The sequence below is a fragment of the Lissotriton helveticus genome, chromosome 2_1 (assembly GCF_964261635.1).
Source record: "Lissotriton helveticus chromosome 2_1, aLisHel1.1, whole genome shotgun sequence".
Lineage (NCBI taxonomy): Eukaryota > Metazoa > Chordata > Amphibia > Caudata > Salamandridae > Lissotriton > Lissotriton helveticus.
The window spans coordinates 695,550,724-695,567,287 of record NC_136059.1 but is presented as its reverse complement, the minus strand read 5'-3'; the positions used below and the strand labels follow the sequence as shown (position 1 = coordinate 695,567,287).

At 41.6% G+C, this 16,564-nt stretch overlaps 1 protein-coding gene and 1 long non-coding RNA gene across 5 annotated transcripts in view; one reads left to right on the top strand and one right to left on the bottom strand.

Moving 5' to 3' along the window:
* ARSK (arylsulfatase family member K) overlaps positions 1-16,564 on the bottom strand; it is a 961,037-nt gene that overhangs the window by 500,745 nt on the left and 443,728 nt on the right. The window lies entirely within an intron of this gene.
* Positions 1-16,564, top strand: part of LOC144818221 (uncharacterized) — a 161,961-nt gene that overhangs the window by 96,192 nt on the left and 49,205 nt on the right. The window lies entirely within an intron of this gene.

Below are 16,564 nucleotides of genomic sequence, written 5' to 3'. Positions count from 1 at the left end.
GGCAATGATTTCGGCTACCTGAGCAGAGTGTACTCCTTCCAGGCAAGCGGTTCCACAACTCCAGTAATGGTGCAAACAGCATAAGCTGCTCTCAACCGACCAGTATCGTCTCTTAAACATGAGCCATCAACAAAGAAAATTTCATCAGGGTCAGTCAACGGCTCATCCACAATATCTGGTCTTGGCTTCGTGCATAGTTCAGTCACATCAAGGCAATTGTGATCTTCACATTCTTCGCCTTCTATATCATTAGGAAGTGGCATCAATGTAGCAGGATTCAAAACAGAGCACCTCTTAAGGGTCACGTTCTCCGCAGCAAGAATAACTTGCTCGTAGCGCGTGAGCCTATTACTGGTTAAGTGCTGTGTCTTGGTCCTGGTCATTAACAGTTCTACAGAATGAGGTACATACACCACTAATTGGTGTCCCATGACAATGTTTTCACACTTTTCAATGCTGACACCTGTTGCAGCAACGGATTTGAGACATCCGGGCAACGCTGCGGCTACCGGATCTAAAGTAGCCGAAAAGTATGCAACTGGTCTACGGGCATTTCCATGAGTTTGTACTAAAACTGACAAAGCGCAGCCCTCTCTTTCGCAACAGTAGAGTGAAAATGGTTTTTCGTAATCAGGCATCCCCAAAGCTGGAGCACGGCACAAGTCCTCTCTCAGCTGTAGGAACGACATCAAACAATCCTTGTCCCATGGTACCGGATCACTCACCTCCTTGTGCGTCAGTTTTTGCAAGGGTTTTGCTTTCAGTGAAAAGTTAGCTATCCACTGTCGGCAATAACCAACCATTCCTAGGAACATCCTGACTTCTCTCTGTGTCGTAGGCGCGTTCATCTTCATTATCGCCTCTATCCTATCTGGTGACACCTTGCGCTTTCCTTTTTCTATCCGGTGACCCAAGTACTGTACTTCCGTCAAACAGTACTGCAATTTGCTCGGAGATACCTTGTGCCCATTTTCAGCTAAATGGTTCAGCAAGGCGATGGTGTCCATCTTACAAGCTTCTTCTGTTCCTGACGCAACAAGTAGGTCGTCTATGTACTGGACCAGAACCGAGTTCTGTGGCAGTACTAGATTTTCAAGATTTTTCTTCAATAGCTGGTTGAAAATTGATGGGCTTTCTGTATACCCTTGTGGGATACGACACCATGTTAAAACACGATTTTCCAGCTTAAAAGCGAAAAGATACTGGCTCTCCTCATCTAATGGAATTGAAAAGAAGGCCTGACAAAGATCTATCACTGTGAACCACTCAGCTTGGAATGGTATCTGAAACAATATCACTGATGGATTCGGTACCACTGGACAACATGAAACAACTATGGTATTAATTTTCCGAAGATCTTGTACTATTCTGAATTTCCCACTAGGTTTTTGCAAACCCATAATCGGGGAGTTGCATGGACTACCCATGATTTCCTTCAGTATTCCCTGTTGAATCATAGGGTCGATCACGGGTTTTATTCCTGCAATCGTCTCCGGGGTCAATTTGTATTGAGGCGTTCTTGGATATTCAACATTTGGTTTTACCATGATCTTCACTGGTTCTACTCCTTTGATCAATCCTATCTCTTCTCCAGTGAAATCCCAAACCTCTGATGCCACTGTATCTCGCAAGTCCCAAGGAAGGTCCTCCACAGTCAGGGTAGGATACAGTTCTACGCACACTCTCGAATTTGCAACTTTAAAAGTAGCATCATCGTCTGTAGTCTGTACCTCCACTCCCTGAGGTGTTCAGTATATTGTGCAGTTCAGTTTGCACAATAAGTCCCTTCCTAACAGACACACAAGACTTGAATCACACACTACAAACTGGTGTTCATTGATGTAGTTTCCTATTTTCACTGACACTGGTTCCGTCAAAGGGCTAGTCATTCTCCTATTTGCGACTCCTACCACCTGAATAGTTTCCCCCGACATTGGTAGATCTGGAACCACTGCCGATCTCAAAGTTGATCGAGTAGCTCCGGTATCCACTAAGAATGTTGTAGGACACCCTGCCACTTCAGCCTCAACAAACGGTCCTCTTTGATCCACCTCTAGGACTGCCCCGAGGGTACAGTCCTCTTCTCTACTTACACGTCGTCCCGTCAATGGATCAACGTAGTAACACTCTTCTTCGTCTATAAAAAGAGGCATTTGTCTATGGATCTTTCCCCCTGTCGTAATCTTTGGTGGCTGCGGGAACTGAGCTCGTGGAGCCGAAGTCCCCCCTTTGGCCACCTTACTCCTTGACACTGTCACCCCTTGAACTGGAACTTCTTGAACTTCCTCCTCTACTTCTAGTTCTCCGTTTTCAGGGTTATAGGGACACTCGCGTTTCCAATGTCCCACCTGGTGACACTGGTGACACTTTGTCGTTTTCTTCAATGTAGCAAAGTCTATTCTAGGTCTCAGGTTTTCCTCGTTGTTCTTATTCTGACTATTTGATTTCCGTCCCATTGTCCCTGTTCCCTGTTGCTGCTGCCCGCCCTTTCCAGCTGACTGCATCTGCACCATCATCAGTTTCTCCTTCAATTTCTTTGCTTTGGAATCTATTTCATCACTGCAATACCTTACGTATCTCAAAATCTCATCCAATGGTTTGTTTTGCCAACAAATTAAATGTTGCTGAATCAAACAAATATCAGGTCTTAACCCCAAAACAAACTTCGATACAAACTGTCCTATATCCTTGGGATCCATTACATCTAATCCACTGTATTGTCTGAACGTTTTCAACAATCGCTCATAATACTCATGAACTGTCTCCTTGGGTTCCTGTCTTGTTCGGTCTATTTTTACCCAATCTATATCTTGTGGTGGTACCTTCTCTTTCAGCCAAGTCATCACCCTTTCATATTTTAACATTACACTTTCTGACGGTCCATTAGTAAGAGCATTCCTTTCTGGTTCAGCAGTTGGCCATTCGACACTAACTTTGCATGCTATCCACAAGTCTCCTGGGACCACAATGTCAAACAAAGTGTTCAAATCTATCCACAATACCTTTGAAATCTTGACAAACCTCTCTACCTGCTTGTACCACTCTACGGGGTTTCCCCTTAACTTCGGAAATGAGTTGGTAAATGCAGCTAAATCTCTCCTACTCCAGGGCACATGTACATAACTCCCATTCGCTATTTCTCGCAAAGGGAATGCCTCCATCTGCATTAGCCTTCCCTCCGGAGACATCGCATTCACGCTTCGCCTAACAGTTCCCTTTTTGGACCACCTCTCTTCCCATTTGTCCAGATCTCTCCATGCTCTTATTCCTGTGATCAGTTCCCTTATGTGTGTTTTTAATCCAGTCGTCCTCCTCTCATCTAAGTCCTGATCTGAATAATGCAACCTATGGTTACCCTGTAATGCCTTGGTTCTGGACAAATCTACCATATACTTTTCTGCCAGTTCAGACAGTTTCTCATGAGTTGCTCTTGCCTTCCGAGTAATATCCTTTGCTATAAATAGCAGCTCATCTTGTTCGTACAAGTCAATCCTTTCCAAAGGCAAACCACCATCTATTATCTCGTCCAAGTCAGATTTTAAGCTGGTCACATCGAGTCTTTTGGCTTTTACCACAGCTTTCAGTATGCTATCTCTATAGAGTCCATTTACATCTCTCCCATCACAGCTCTGAGTCCTACGTCTGGGCTCAGGTGTGTTATGGGGAGTCCTCCCATGCTCCCATCTCTCCAGGTCCCATGCAGTTCCATCCTCTCTGGGTGTATAGTGAAACACTTCTCTATTTCCCATAGTCCCACATTTACCATTCTGCCTGGTTTCTCTAGGTGCATGGTAAGACATTCCATTATTCCCCATTCCTTCGAAATTTGCCTGTGATCCCTGATCTCTCGACACATGGCAAGATCCTTCGCGGTTCCCCATGTTCCCACGATTCCAGTGCTGTACGTTATCATCAGGTGCGTGGTGAGTGCACTTAAACCTATCCCTGTACTCTTGTGTCCTTTGATCCCCCTCACTTTGAATGAGACGAGACATCCCTCCACACTCCGTACTTCTACCTTTTTGCTCCTCCCCATTTCCACCGTCAATATGACGTGTAACTCCTCTACTCTCCTGACTTTTACCATCCCACTCCTGACTGCTTTCGCTAGCCCCGCAGTGAGATAATGTCCCGTTGCCTCGACTTCCCTATTCAGGTTCTGCTCTCGACCTGTTGCTCGGTGCTTCTGTGCACCTATCCCATTCTCTCAAGTCAGCCCTCAGCTCTTTGTAGGATTTCGGCCATGGTCCCCTCAGGTCCATCGGTCCTCTCTGACCCCCCTGCTCTGTTGCGGGATCCACTGCTGAATCCAATGGGGTGCTCCACGTTATCGGTCCTGGCAATTGCCTCCAGGCATTTGTCGTGTTATTCTTTCTTTCCATCTCAACTCTTTCTCTGTCTAGCCGTACTTGTTCTTCCTCTCTCCCTTTCTCTGGATGATAAACCGACACTATAGGACCTATGGTAACGGGTACTTGAAGAGCATCTGGCAATCCATAAGGCTCAGCCCTCTCTGTTGCTGGCATCTTCTGCACCAAAACCCTTCCGACTACACTCTGTACTGGACTATGTTGAGGTGTCCCCTCACCTTTGGTAGGTACCCAATTCGTTATAGGGAGTGGCCTATTCCCATCTCTGTCAACCCTATCTTCCCTTGGGAGCTCAGTACTTTCCATCTCCCTATTGTCCGGAGGCGGTCTGTCTATCAACAACCTGTTTATTAAGCCATCCTCCGACTCGCTCTCATCATCCTCTTCTATGGGTCTCTTTTCTCCTGTAACCTCCCTCATTGGGTACAACTTATCCACTTCAATCGTCTGTACCCTCCATTTCTTGGCTTCTTCATCCCATTTGGCATCTTGCACTGCCCTTACTGATCGCCTTACCCTTTCCTGGCGTCTGTTCTGATTCCTATCGTGCGCCGCCCTAATCCACGCATTAAGGGCCCCAAACTGTGTTGGTCTGGGCAAAGGTCTCAATGAGGACATCACTGCTTTCAGCTGATGTAACACTTCTACTCTAAACGTTCCGTATTTCGGAAAAGTCAATTCCTCATTCCCTTCTGTAATCTTACTCCAAGTACCAAGCCACAGTATAATATGCAACCCAACATTCGTTGCCATATAATGAGCTGGTGTACCCTCTGGCGGTGCCTCTTCCCCGTAATAAGATTATCTTCTTTTTCTCTTAAAGATCGCTCAACCACTTCATGTTCAAAACCTACAACATTTCTATTTTCTCCGCGTTCGTTTACTTCCTGATGACAATCCACCAATCTCAGCGCGGTTCTCGCTAACCGGCCTATCACAGCGCGGCTTCTCGCTGACGTCACTCCAACCGCCCTATCACAGCGCGGCTTCTCACTAACCGGCCTATCACAGCGCGGCTCTCGCTGACGTCACTCCAACCGCCCTATCACAGCGTGGCTTCTCACTAACCGGCCTATCACAGCGCGGCTCACGCTGACGTCACTCCAACCGCCCTATCACAGCGCGGCTTCTCACTAACCGGCCTATCACAGCGCGGCTCTCGCTGACGTCACTCTCCCCCTTCGCAGCAGTTCCCCTCCTTTCTCAGCTTGTCTCCCGGTCATGCATGCGTCCCATTCATACTGTGAAAAAAATGATTACTTCCGACCAAGCGATCACTTTTCTTGACTGTACGCCCACAGTCTAACTGTAATTGTCACCTTAACTGACGAAATGTCTTTCCGTGTATGTCCAGACAATCGCCTTAACTGATAGGTTACTTGCATACGGTAACTTTAGACCTGCGTCCGTTACCCACACACTCACTCTTACGTTCCCCCTATCTCGGTCCTGCGGGCGATCAATGGTACCTCATGACCCCCTTTACTCTGGTCGACAACTACTCTGGATGTTCGATACACCCGAACCACTTAAGCTCTTCCCCGAACGTAAGATTTTCCCAGCCAGGTTGCGCGCGCTCACAACCCTCTCTCAATCACACTACAGGCATTCAACTCCGCATGACATTACAATACAGATACAACACAAAAACACCGCAATTTGTCAACGCATGACCCTTGTTATACTCACTCTCGTCCGACCCTGCTGCTTTTCTCTCGCACCGTCAGCACCTTCTTCGGCAGGCGATTCTTCCGCTGCTCATCCCTCGATCTCTAGGGACCTTGGGGTAATCTAACCTAGTCTAGATCACCTTCCTCAAGAAGGTAACCATCCTCACTCTGCTACCAACTGTTAACGCGGGATTTCTGGTCTATTGTTATAGATCTAGATCCCAACTCAGGTCGACTAAACCGTTGGTACCTGTCATAGAGTAAAAGGCAATCCACTACTAGGTCAAACAGTTAAGGACTTACACCACTCTAAAGAACCACTTACTACGAAAAAGTTTTAAAAGTTTATTATAAAGCCAAAGTTAACTGGAGATACAAACATCTCAAAATAAGGTTTAAAAGATATACGGGTATCAATACAAACATGAATTTTCTAAATGTTCTTAGTCGGCAAAAGAATGTAACCAAAACCAATTCAAATATCATCAGAGTTGCAAGAATAGACACAAGCTGTAACTTGTGAGTCATTTACAGAAAGGAAGAATTCAGGTTAGACTGTCCCTACACTAGACTAAGTGACATCCCTACTTAGCAAAATCTTAACCTAAAAAGGTGTCAGCCGTGGTGACTTCCAAAGAAGATCACACACTTCCCTTAATCTTCGTGGTGAATCGATGTCTCGCAGTTAACCTATCTGCCTACCCATCCGCTCTCTTAGGTTCCTCAGATCATCTGCTCTAACTCCACCCAGGGGTGCTGTCCCTAATACAAAAATCACATTTACAATAGAAACGCCCCTTAGAGACGCCCCTCACGTGGTGTTGGTTCTGGTATTTTCATGCTGATACTCCTCTGGGCCCATCGTTAGCGTGGTGACCTTGCTTCTCAGACTCTTTCTCCGGCAGGACGGTACCCCCCCAGGAAATTCCTGAAGCCTCCTCCAGGCCTGTGCCTGGCTCCCTGAACAAAAGTCTATTCATCACTCTCTTGATTGGAACCTCCTCGCACCTGCAAACAGACACTTGTACTGTGGGCCCCAAATTCTGGCCTCCACCGTATCTTCTAAGTCGTAAACCCTTCGAGCAGGCACCGCAATTTATGCTTAACATGACCTTCCTTTAACTAGCACATGCAGATCTAAAGAAATGACTTTATCTATTCAGGCCTATTAGAATTACATGAAACGGGCCTGTGCACTCTGTAAACCTTTAATTTCTTAGTCTAAACAGTATTCTAACTTATTACACACAATGGTTATATGAAACACTTCTATAAAACATATATTTCAGTTCTATGATCAATAATACCTTGAATTATAACAACATTAAAAATCCACATTATATGAGTGTGTATTAGCACCTTTTAATTCTCTGTGTACTGCCATGTGGCCTACACATTTCTACGTTTAGCAGAATTACATTTTCCCCTACAACAGCCACATAACATGGGATTTCAACATCATTCTAACATTTCTACACACTTCTACATTAGCTTTTCACACTGATATATGCATTCTATTTTAATTAAACACTTATGTATTTTCACTCTATAAATTCAACACTCTTATGTAATCTTTACGAAACTGATACAACGTGCTTGTAAATATGGTGCACTTCTATATTTTTTTCCCAATTTGCGCTCTCTCAATTGCTTCTGTTGATTTTAGTTTATATTTTTATAAATCAGAAGAATGTCAATGTATCTTCTCTAATATGCACATATGAGTGAATGTACAAAAGATACCCTTTTTCCACGTGATCCTATGCAAAATCTGTAAAACTGTTTAGGTGTAAATTTCATGAATGTTACCAAAAGCCTTGTACATCCCACCAAAGTATATGAGGCCCAGAGCACACTTGACCTCCTCTGGGAGAAACATTTAAATATTTAGTCAAATACTGTGAAAAGGTCTGTAAAAAGGTCTGTTACCCAACTTCAGATGATGAGTCAGGAAATTATTACAGAGAATAGTGGTCTGTGAGGAGTCCATCAGAAGTGCAAGTATGCAGATTGCATTCCTTTCAGAGGCATTTGAGTGACAGTAAACAAACTGGTGTATTATATTTGTAGAAAACGTCGTTTTGGCCTCATGAACAAGAGTTTGCAAAATGGAACAAAGCAGATAGGATATTCATATTAGCAAAGTCACATTCAACAAGAACATATCCAGGTTGTCCATGTGAGATATTAGTTTAATGAATCTGCACTATAATTGTAAAAATCCCAGTTGAGGGAGCATTGTGCTGTCCAGAGCTCAGACATACAAAAGTAAACAACCCTCAAGGGAAGCCTCTTTAAGAAAAGATACTTTATGAAGTGTAACCTCACTTTCTTAAAGGTAAACGAACACAACTCGAAACGTGTGCAGCTTATTGTGGTTTACCTTATAGAGATCAAAGCTACACCAACAGAGAAAATGCAGATATTTAAATAATGGAAAATGATAAATTGATAAAGTTGTGTGCTACAAAATGTGTTGGCAAAAACATGACCGTGTGAGTTTTCCTCTGCATAGATTTCCTTATTTTTACAACTTAATTAGATAAAGAGAACATAAACAGATCTAAAACAGTATTTTGGTAAGAAAAGTTATTGAGTATATTTTCCAATGTTAAAATACTGCACTCGTTACACAAGACTAAAATAATATCACCCCTTTGATGACTTCAAAATTGGGCTCTTAGTACATGCATTCAATATCTAAAAGTATAAATGGAAAGGTTTTCAGTTCACCTTTGGGAATCACTATACAAGAAATTGCAAGCACACTATGCACCTTTCTTTCTAATCCATTCTTAAAATGAGACTTGCAATTGGCCCAATCGAGAGGTACCTAAAATAGCCTGTCAAATGTGCATTGCAATATAAAAGGAAAAAACATCACTCTGTTCCCTGAATCACAATCAATAACTCTCATTGAAAGCCACAAGCTCAAATAGTTAGGCCAGTCATATCTAAAAATACCACCAGTATTTACCTTCTTTTGTTTGATGTTCACACACAGGGACGTGGCTGTGATTGGTCTAGCAGGTGTATAAGTGCCTACTGGCCCAGATTATGACGCATTTCCTTCCTTCTTTGCTTTAAGCTCCTTGGCACCCTTACTGCGCCTCTATTCACACATCAATCACCGAATTTAGGAGGAACTGGTACTCACATTTATTATTAAGAACCTGGTGAACCTTGGGAAGAGTTAGAGCTTCCTTAATTTGTATAATTTGCAGCATATTGGTGACTTTGTGACCCTGCTAAGGATGCCTCCAATGTTCGGCTGCCGCGTTTCTTTTAACAGACACATCATAACCACAAAGCACCATTTTTTTTATTCGTTTAGATACACATTAAGCGTCACATGAACCCTCTCTGGTAATACAGCCAAAAGTCAAGGCATTGTCACGGTCGAGAATAAGTTAATGGTTATCTTTTTGACCCATTATTTCCACCGTCCGGTGAGAGCTGCCCGTGGCAGGGTGCTTTCTTTCTCTGCTGATGTGAATCTGTACATTTCTAGCCAGGGGCCCTCCAGACATCCATCATGGCGGTTGAATGGCGTCAGCCGCGTGACTTTTGCTGGCTGAGCGGAGAGCAAACTCTGTATCCTTTCTGTCTAGAGCAACTCGCCCCACTCATTTCTGAAGGCCCCCGCATCCTTCCTGTAGCATAGCAGGGCTTCTCTTTGCCGCTCACATGTCAGATGGCCGAGCACATTCCAACGTAAATCCAAGCTCGATATTTGCAATAATTGCAAACATGTTATTCAATTCAATTCAAAATAGTCTTTATTCGATTTCATAATCATCAAAGACATTTACATTTAAAACAATAACCATATACCATTAAAATTCATCCTTAGAAGTACAAGATCCCGAAGATATGATCCAATGTTGCATATACAGGACTTTAAAAAAACCAATAAGTTAATATAAAATTCATTTAAAAACAATAATATCCATAAGACAGCCATCATGCAAATACCAGGTATCGATAAAACCAGTTGACACAATCACATCTTATACATTCATTAATTACTCGAGCCATGGGCACGGATTGTCCACATGCCATGTAAGAATTTAGAGATAGCGATTATACTTAAATCATTCCCTTCTGTTTTTAAAATCCTTAAGGCTTCAGTGCCTGAGGTAATGCCTATCAACTGACAGATCGGCTTTAGCCATATATGCCTCAAATTCTTGTAGGCTGGGCAGATGATAAAAACATGGCCAATAGTTTCCAGTTGTGTTGGGCAAAACGGGCAAACCATGCTTGAGCCTGTACCCCATTTGCCTGTAAATGATTTGATAGGAAGGGTGCCTATCCTAAATTGGTGGTACCATTTCCTATCACTGGGGATCGTCATAAGGTCCCGGTACTTTTCATAAACGGGTACATGTTTAGTCTCTAAGAAAACCCTAGACATGGAAGTGCTCGTCATGGACGAAAATCGTTTTATCATCACCATATTCCAATATAGCCCCTTTAGTATTTTACGGGGCGGAAATGGGACACTAGTTGGGTTTTGCCACAACAAATTCAACCCCAGGTCTCACAATATTGACTTGACCTGCTTCAACCACAGAATTTTCCCCGCACCATCTGCATCCCTGACCTCCAAAAGAGCATGGGCATACTCGGTAAGCTCGTTGGTGACCCAGAGCCTCCTCCAGTAAGCCACGGGTCTAAAACGAGCCACATCCTCCAAATACTGGCTTCCCAAATCGTAATAAAGTGGTAATAGAGGAGTAGATTGGGGTAAGCTCGTAATAGACCTCATGAATTTATTTTGCGAGGTCCAGAATGCAGATAAATTACTAAAGCTCCATAGTTCTGCCCCATACAATACTGAAGCTGAGATTTTTGCATTATATATTTTCAGTATAGGGGCAATCGGCTTGGTGTAAGATTGTCGAATGTTCTTTTAACAGAGCACCAGACAGTTGGGTGTGTCTAAGCAACAACATGTCCAAATGGGGATTCCACTTAAGTTTGGGACTTAATGTAATACCAAGATACGTAAAAACATTTGCCTGCTCAAGTATAGCATTGTTCATAGTAACTTTGCCTTTTACTATTTTCTGTTTATGGAGGACCATAAACGTAGTCTTGTCTACATTTATGATGAGACCATAGTCCTTACAGAATAGCTCGAACCTAGCTATAGCCATCTGGAGGCCCTGCTGAGTTTTAGATAATAGCAGGGTATTATCGGCAAACATTAACAAAGGTATTTTACTACCATTTAAAGTCGGGGCATCAGTAGGGTAATTATCATAATACTTTATCACCCTATTAATATAAAGTGAAAATAATGTCGGTGCCAATACACACCCCTACTTTACCCCTCTTTCGACCTGGAAGTTATCAGTCACTTGGCCATGCTGACCCCAACGGACTTGGGCCAAGTTTCCTTCATGAAGTTTAATCAAAAATGCCAACAAGTTGGATAGGTGCATGATTGCAGAAAAGACGGTATACAAAATTCGGGGTTGCCCTAAGGTGTGGGACAGGAAGTGGGGGCACTGGAACGTATACAGGGGTGAACTATGTGACTCTCCAACTGCTGAATTAGCTATGACACGGGCTGGACCTGTGGGAAGACTCCTGCGTTAATTTAATGATGCTTTAACTTAGTGCTGTTTCTTCCTATTTGACGTATCAATTGTGACTACGATTTGACCCTGCTCTTATTATTTTGCATGTTCCAGTTAGGTGATTCGTTGTTGGTTTTATAAAAAAGAGAAAAATATCAGTCGACTTCGCTGCCGTACGATGTTAGCTTTGGTCTTAGCATTACGCCTTGATCTGGAATCGCCGCCGAGCCATCGTTTTTTATTTTTATAAAAAAATAAAAAAAAATGCCAACAAGTCCCTGGGCAAACCCTGTTCAGCTAAAACATCCCACAACCTGGCTCTGGGGACCAAGTCAAACGCCGACTTTAAATCTACAAAAGCGGCATATATTTTACCGCCATTAAGGATGGCAACGCGCCAATTGATTAATACAAATCTAAAAACCTGGTCTATTGTATTCTGGTGTGAGCGGAACCCCGCCTGTAACGGGGATAAGATATTGCATTCATCGATCCAATCTTGAATACGACTCAACACAAGCCTAGCTGTCACCTTCTGTAAACAGTCAATCAGTCTGATGGGCCTATAGTTGCCTGGATCTGGTCTATCCCCTTTTTTAAAAATGGGTAAGATCTCCGCTCCTTTCCAAGACTCAGGGATTGGGGAGCCCTTTGCTATCGCATTTACGAGAGTCTGTATGTATGTTACCCAAAGTGCCTTATTGTGCAGGAACAGATCTGCAGGGATACAATCAAGCCCAGGAGCTCTGCCACTTCGTATACTATTTAGGGCAACTTCAACTTCCTATTTGGTAAAACACAATGCAGGAATACCAATGTGATTTTCCAAGTACCCCTGTAATGTGTCACAGTCTCCCTGTTCCATGGCAAATTGTTTTTATAATGCGAAACCCATTGCTCGGGCGCTACATGATCAGTCGGTGGTTGGTTAGATCTACCCTTGCCCCACTTCAGGAGATGCCAGAATCCAGCCATATTCCTATCTAAGCTGGCACCATACAACTCTTGCCAGTTTTCCTCTTCCCACTCCTTCTTGGCACTGTATTGTGCCAGCTTATACTCCCTACTCGAGCTTGGTGGATGCTATCCCTGTTCCTAGATCTAACTGCCAATGCTAATGCTTTGTAGGCCACCCTACATGTATTCCCATACCATGAATCTGCAGTAACCTTTGTGGGATCTTTCTTATTAGATAAGCCAACTAATGGTAAGTAATGGGTGGGCTAAAAAAAACCTTTTAGAGTTTTTTTATTTTTTTAAAGAAACAACACATTGTCTCAGTTGAGACTGAAAAAGGAGTGCTAAAACTGACAGTGAATGCCTCATAAGGAGAATGAATTTAATGAAGGACCATAAACTGTACAATCAGGGAGTAGAACGGGCAGAAAAAAGATTAGGGTTTGGCAGACTAGAAGTTATAAAAAAAAGAAAAGCTTTGGAACAGGATGGGGCCACGAAGAGGGGAGAGCAGTAGACAATAGGCGGCAGAGTACAGAGAGTTACAAGAATTCCAAGCCGTAAAATCAAATTAAGGCATTGCACAGACCATACATATATTTCAAGACTATACATAAGAAAGGGACTTGGAAATGGGAAGAAAAAGGTAGACAGAGACGAAAGATGGAAAGAAAAAATTGAGCATTGGGTGAAAGTTTAAAGAGAAGACAAATAGCATAGTTAAATACATATTAGAGAGCACGAGTTAACAGCTAGAGTAATGATTAGGGATGAGAAATAATATAGATGTTAGTAAACGGACCAGAATGTGTGTGTTGGTGGTCTGGAATGTAACACACAGTCGCATTTTGTGAAGACGTTAAAGTTGACAAGAGCTGGACGCAGTGCAGATATGCTGTGATCAGGTAGCACTACAATCAAAGATTGAACCAAGATTTCATTGAAACAGAAGGAGGACTGATGTGAAGAAAGAAAAATATCAAATAAAGGAGAGAGAAACATTGAAGGGAAGTATCAGACTGTTGATCGTATTAGAGTTTACTGCAGATGGACAGGATTACATAGTAACGCGAAGGATAGAGGTCAAAGAGAAGAATGAGAGAAAGTGATAGAAATATACAGCAAAAAGATGTTGTGAAAAGTTTAAACAAGTGATGATCACAGGCCAAGTGGGTGGGGATTTAACAGAAAAAGAAGGAGGTCGATAAAAGACAACCAGAGATCCAATAGACAAGAGTAAAAGAAAAAGATGAAGAATTAGCTTGAGATACAAAGCAAGTATGATCGCGGAGATAGAAGTATGGAAAAAACAGTACCAGAGTAGTCGAGAGAAGAAAGAGTATATAAGGGTCTGAGGCACAGTTCAAATATTTGCTGCATGGACCCGCCCTAAGCCGTATAGACTAAGTCAAATCTATAAAAGGCAAGGCTATGGCGATTCTCACCTTTAGAGCCATAAAAAATTCACCTCCTTTCATCACTCTAGTAAGAATCTTTAAAAATATTCTTCCTCCAAGGACTTTTCGGCTATACAACACCACTTCCTGCTACACGTTGCCATAAGGTGAAAAAGCAAATCTGGACAACTAGAGTTCTATGATAAGGCTCACTTTTGTCAATCCATGTCTTTTTAGCTAAAACATTTTGAATTCTGGGACTTAAGGGTTTGGTTTACCAGAATAAGTATAACCACACAAGTCCTAACGTGCAAAGTTCTGTTGGCTACACAATAGAACTAAGTGAAGGTGGCCATGGCACTGGGCCATTAGGCAGCTTGGTTTGGCACAAACCTTCATGATATAAAATGGCGCAACAGAGATCAAATCTATGTTTACCTAAATTGAACTATTCAAATCACCCCCGATTATTTGTGCACATGGAGTTTACTCAAGCTGAAAATCATTTTAAAATACAAACTTTAAGTACAGAGGTAATAAGGAAGCCCAGCGCTCAGATATTTGTCAGTTACCTCCCTGACCTATTTATTAATCGAAAAAACACAGAGCCAAGTGACCCCAAGTTTACAGCAACAAGTTATGAACAAAGGCTACTTGCTCCATAAATTAGTGATTTTTAATGAATGTTTTCTGCTGTTCAACTTTCTTCAAAGATTCAGCGCTATGTTAGATACAAAGAAAATATGATTTTATTGGTCTATATGTAAATACACCATGTGCAATAAATACACTATTCAGTGTGTGCCCATAATCAATAATTGTTTCACACACCTATTACATAAACACATCGGCCACCACGTAGGAACTGGTGCCACTTTTTCTAGCCTCACTATATATTTTTGTATGTATCATAATATTTTAAGTTTCAAAAGATAAGTTTATTGAATGCAAATAGAGAAAAACATCAATATTTTATGTATTCCAACATCAAAAATTACACTGCGAAGAATATCTATAAAGCATATGGGCAGGAAATCACATACAAATCATATTTATGGCAGGAATAGAAGGCTAGACTTAAGCCAGAACAAGTATAATTAGCGCTAAATAGCAGATAATAGTAATCAAAATATCAGAAAATTCAAAGAGGCTGAACAACTTCTTGTACATATGGAACAGGAGCAAAAGATTTTTTAGCACAACTATCTAAGAATTGCGTGAGGGGAGACCATAATTGTAGTCTTTACTTGGCAAGAGACATAGGAAATGTATCATAATATTTTAATCTTGACTTCCATGGAATGACAAATCTGATGGCACTGTTTTCTGTACAATGATTAAAAACAAGAAGGAGGTACCCTTTTTCAACTGGAAAAGGGAGGGGGTGTATAATACTACAAAAATTAAAGAGCTCCCTTTCCCTGCTTTTGTACAAAATGAGGCTAAGTGCCTCTTACAGTTCTTAATGTGAGATATTTACCATTCTATTTTTTATTTAGTCGGTCTAAAGTAGGTTACCAAAAAGAAATTTATTCTGTATTTCAAAACAACATTAATAACAATTAAAACAGGAAAAACCCGGACATTTAGAGTCTATTTGTTATCTATTTTATGTGCTAAAATGCATGGATTAATTGGACACAACACATCATTACAAACATATACATTTTCATATAATAAAAATAAATCAATTACAATAAAATACAAAATTGTTTAAAAAGTTCTGTCGACGCGGCGTTTCGGTGTTCAGATGAAGATCATCACCTTCTTCAGGACTATACTTTCAAATTAAAACATCTTATTAGACTGGGTGTAGAAACTCCTTCAATTGGGTTCTTGAATATTCACTTGGGTTCTTCGTTCATATAAATTAGAAGAAAAACTGGATAATTAAATTCTCCTGCTTTTATCAATGGGCTTCAGAGTCTAATATAATCCAATGTGTCAGTTTCAATCTTATTGAGTCAATACTTTTCCACTAAGATAAGACTTGGGCGCAGGACGGGTCTGTAAACAATCTTTTCCTTCTGGTCTTGTTGACCTCAAATTCTTCTTTAAAAGAGTGAAAAGGAACACGCCGCAGGACGGTCCACACCAGGGATTTCTCTACCAATTGAAGGCTCCCAGACCAGGAGAGACAATTTATAAGAGGGAGAGTGATTAAATACCTTGGCCATCTGTATAGTCTAGTCCTGAAGAAGGTGCAATCTTCATCTGAACACCAAAACGCAGCGTCAACAGAACTTTTTTTAACACTTTTGTATTTTATTGTAATTGATGTATTTTTATTATATGAAAATTGATATGTTTGTAATGATGTGTTGTGTGCAATGAATTCATGCTGTTTAGCAAATAAAATAGATAATGAATAGACTCTAAATGTCCGGGTTTTTCCTGTTTTAATTGTTATTAATGTTGTTTTGAAATACAGAATAAATTCCTTTTTGGTAACCTACTTTAGACCGACAAAATAAAAAATAGAATGGTAAATATCTCACATTAAGAACTGTAAGAGGCACTTAGCCTCATTTTGTACAAAAGCAGGGAAAGGGAGCTCTTTAATTTTTGTAGTACTGTTTTCT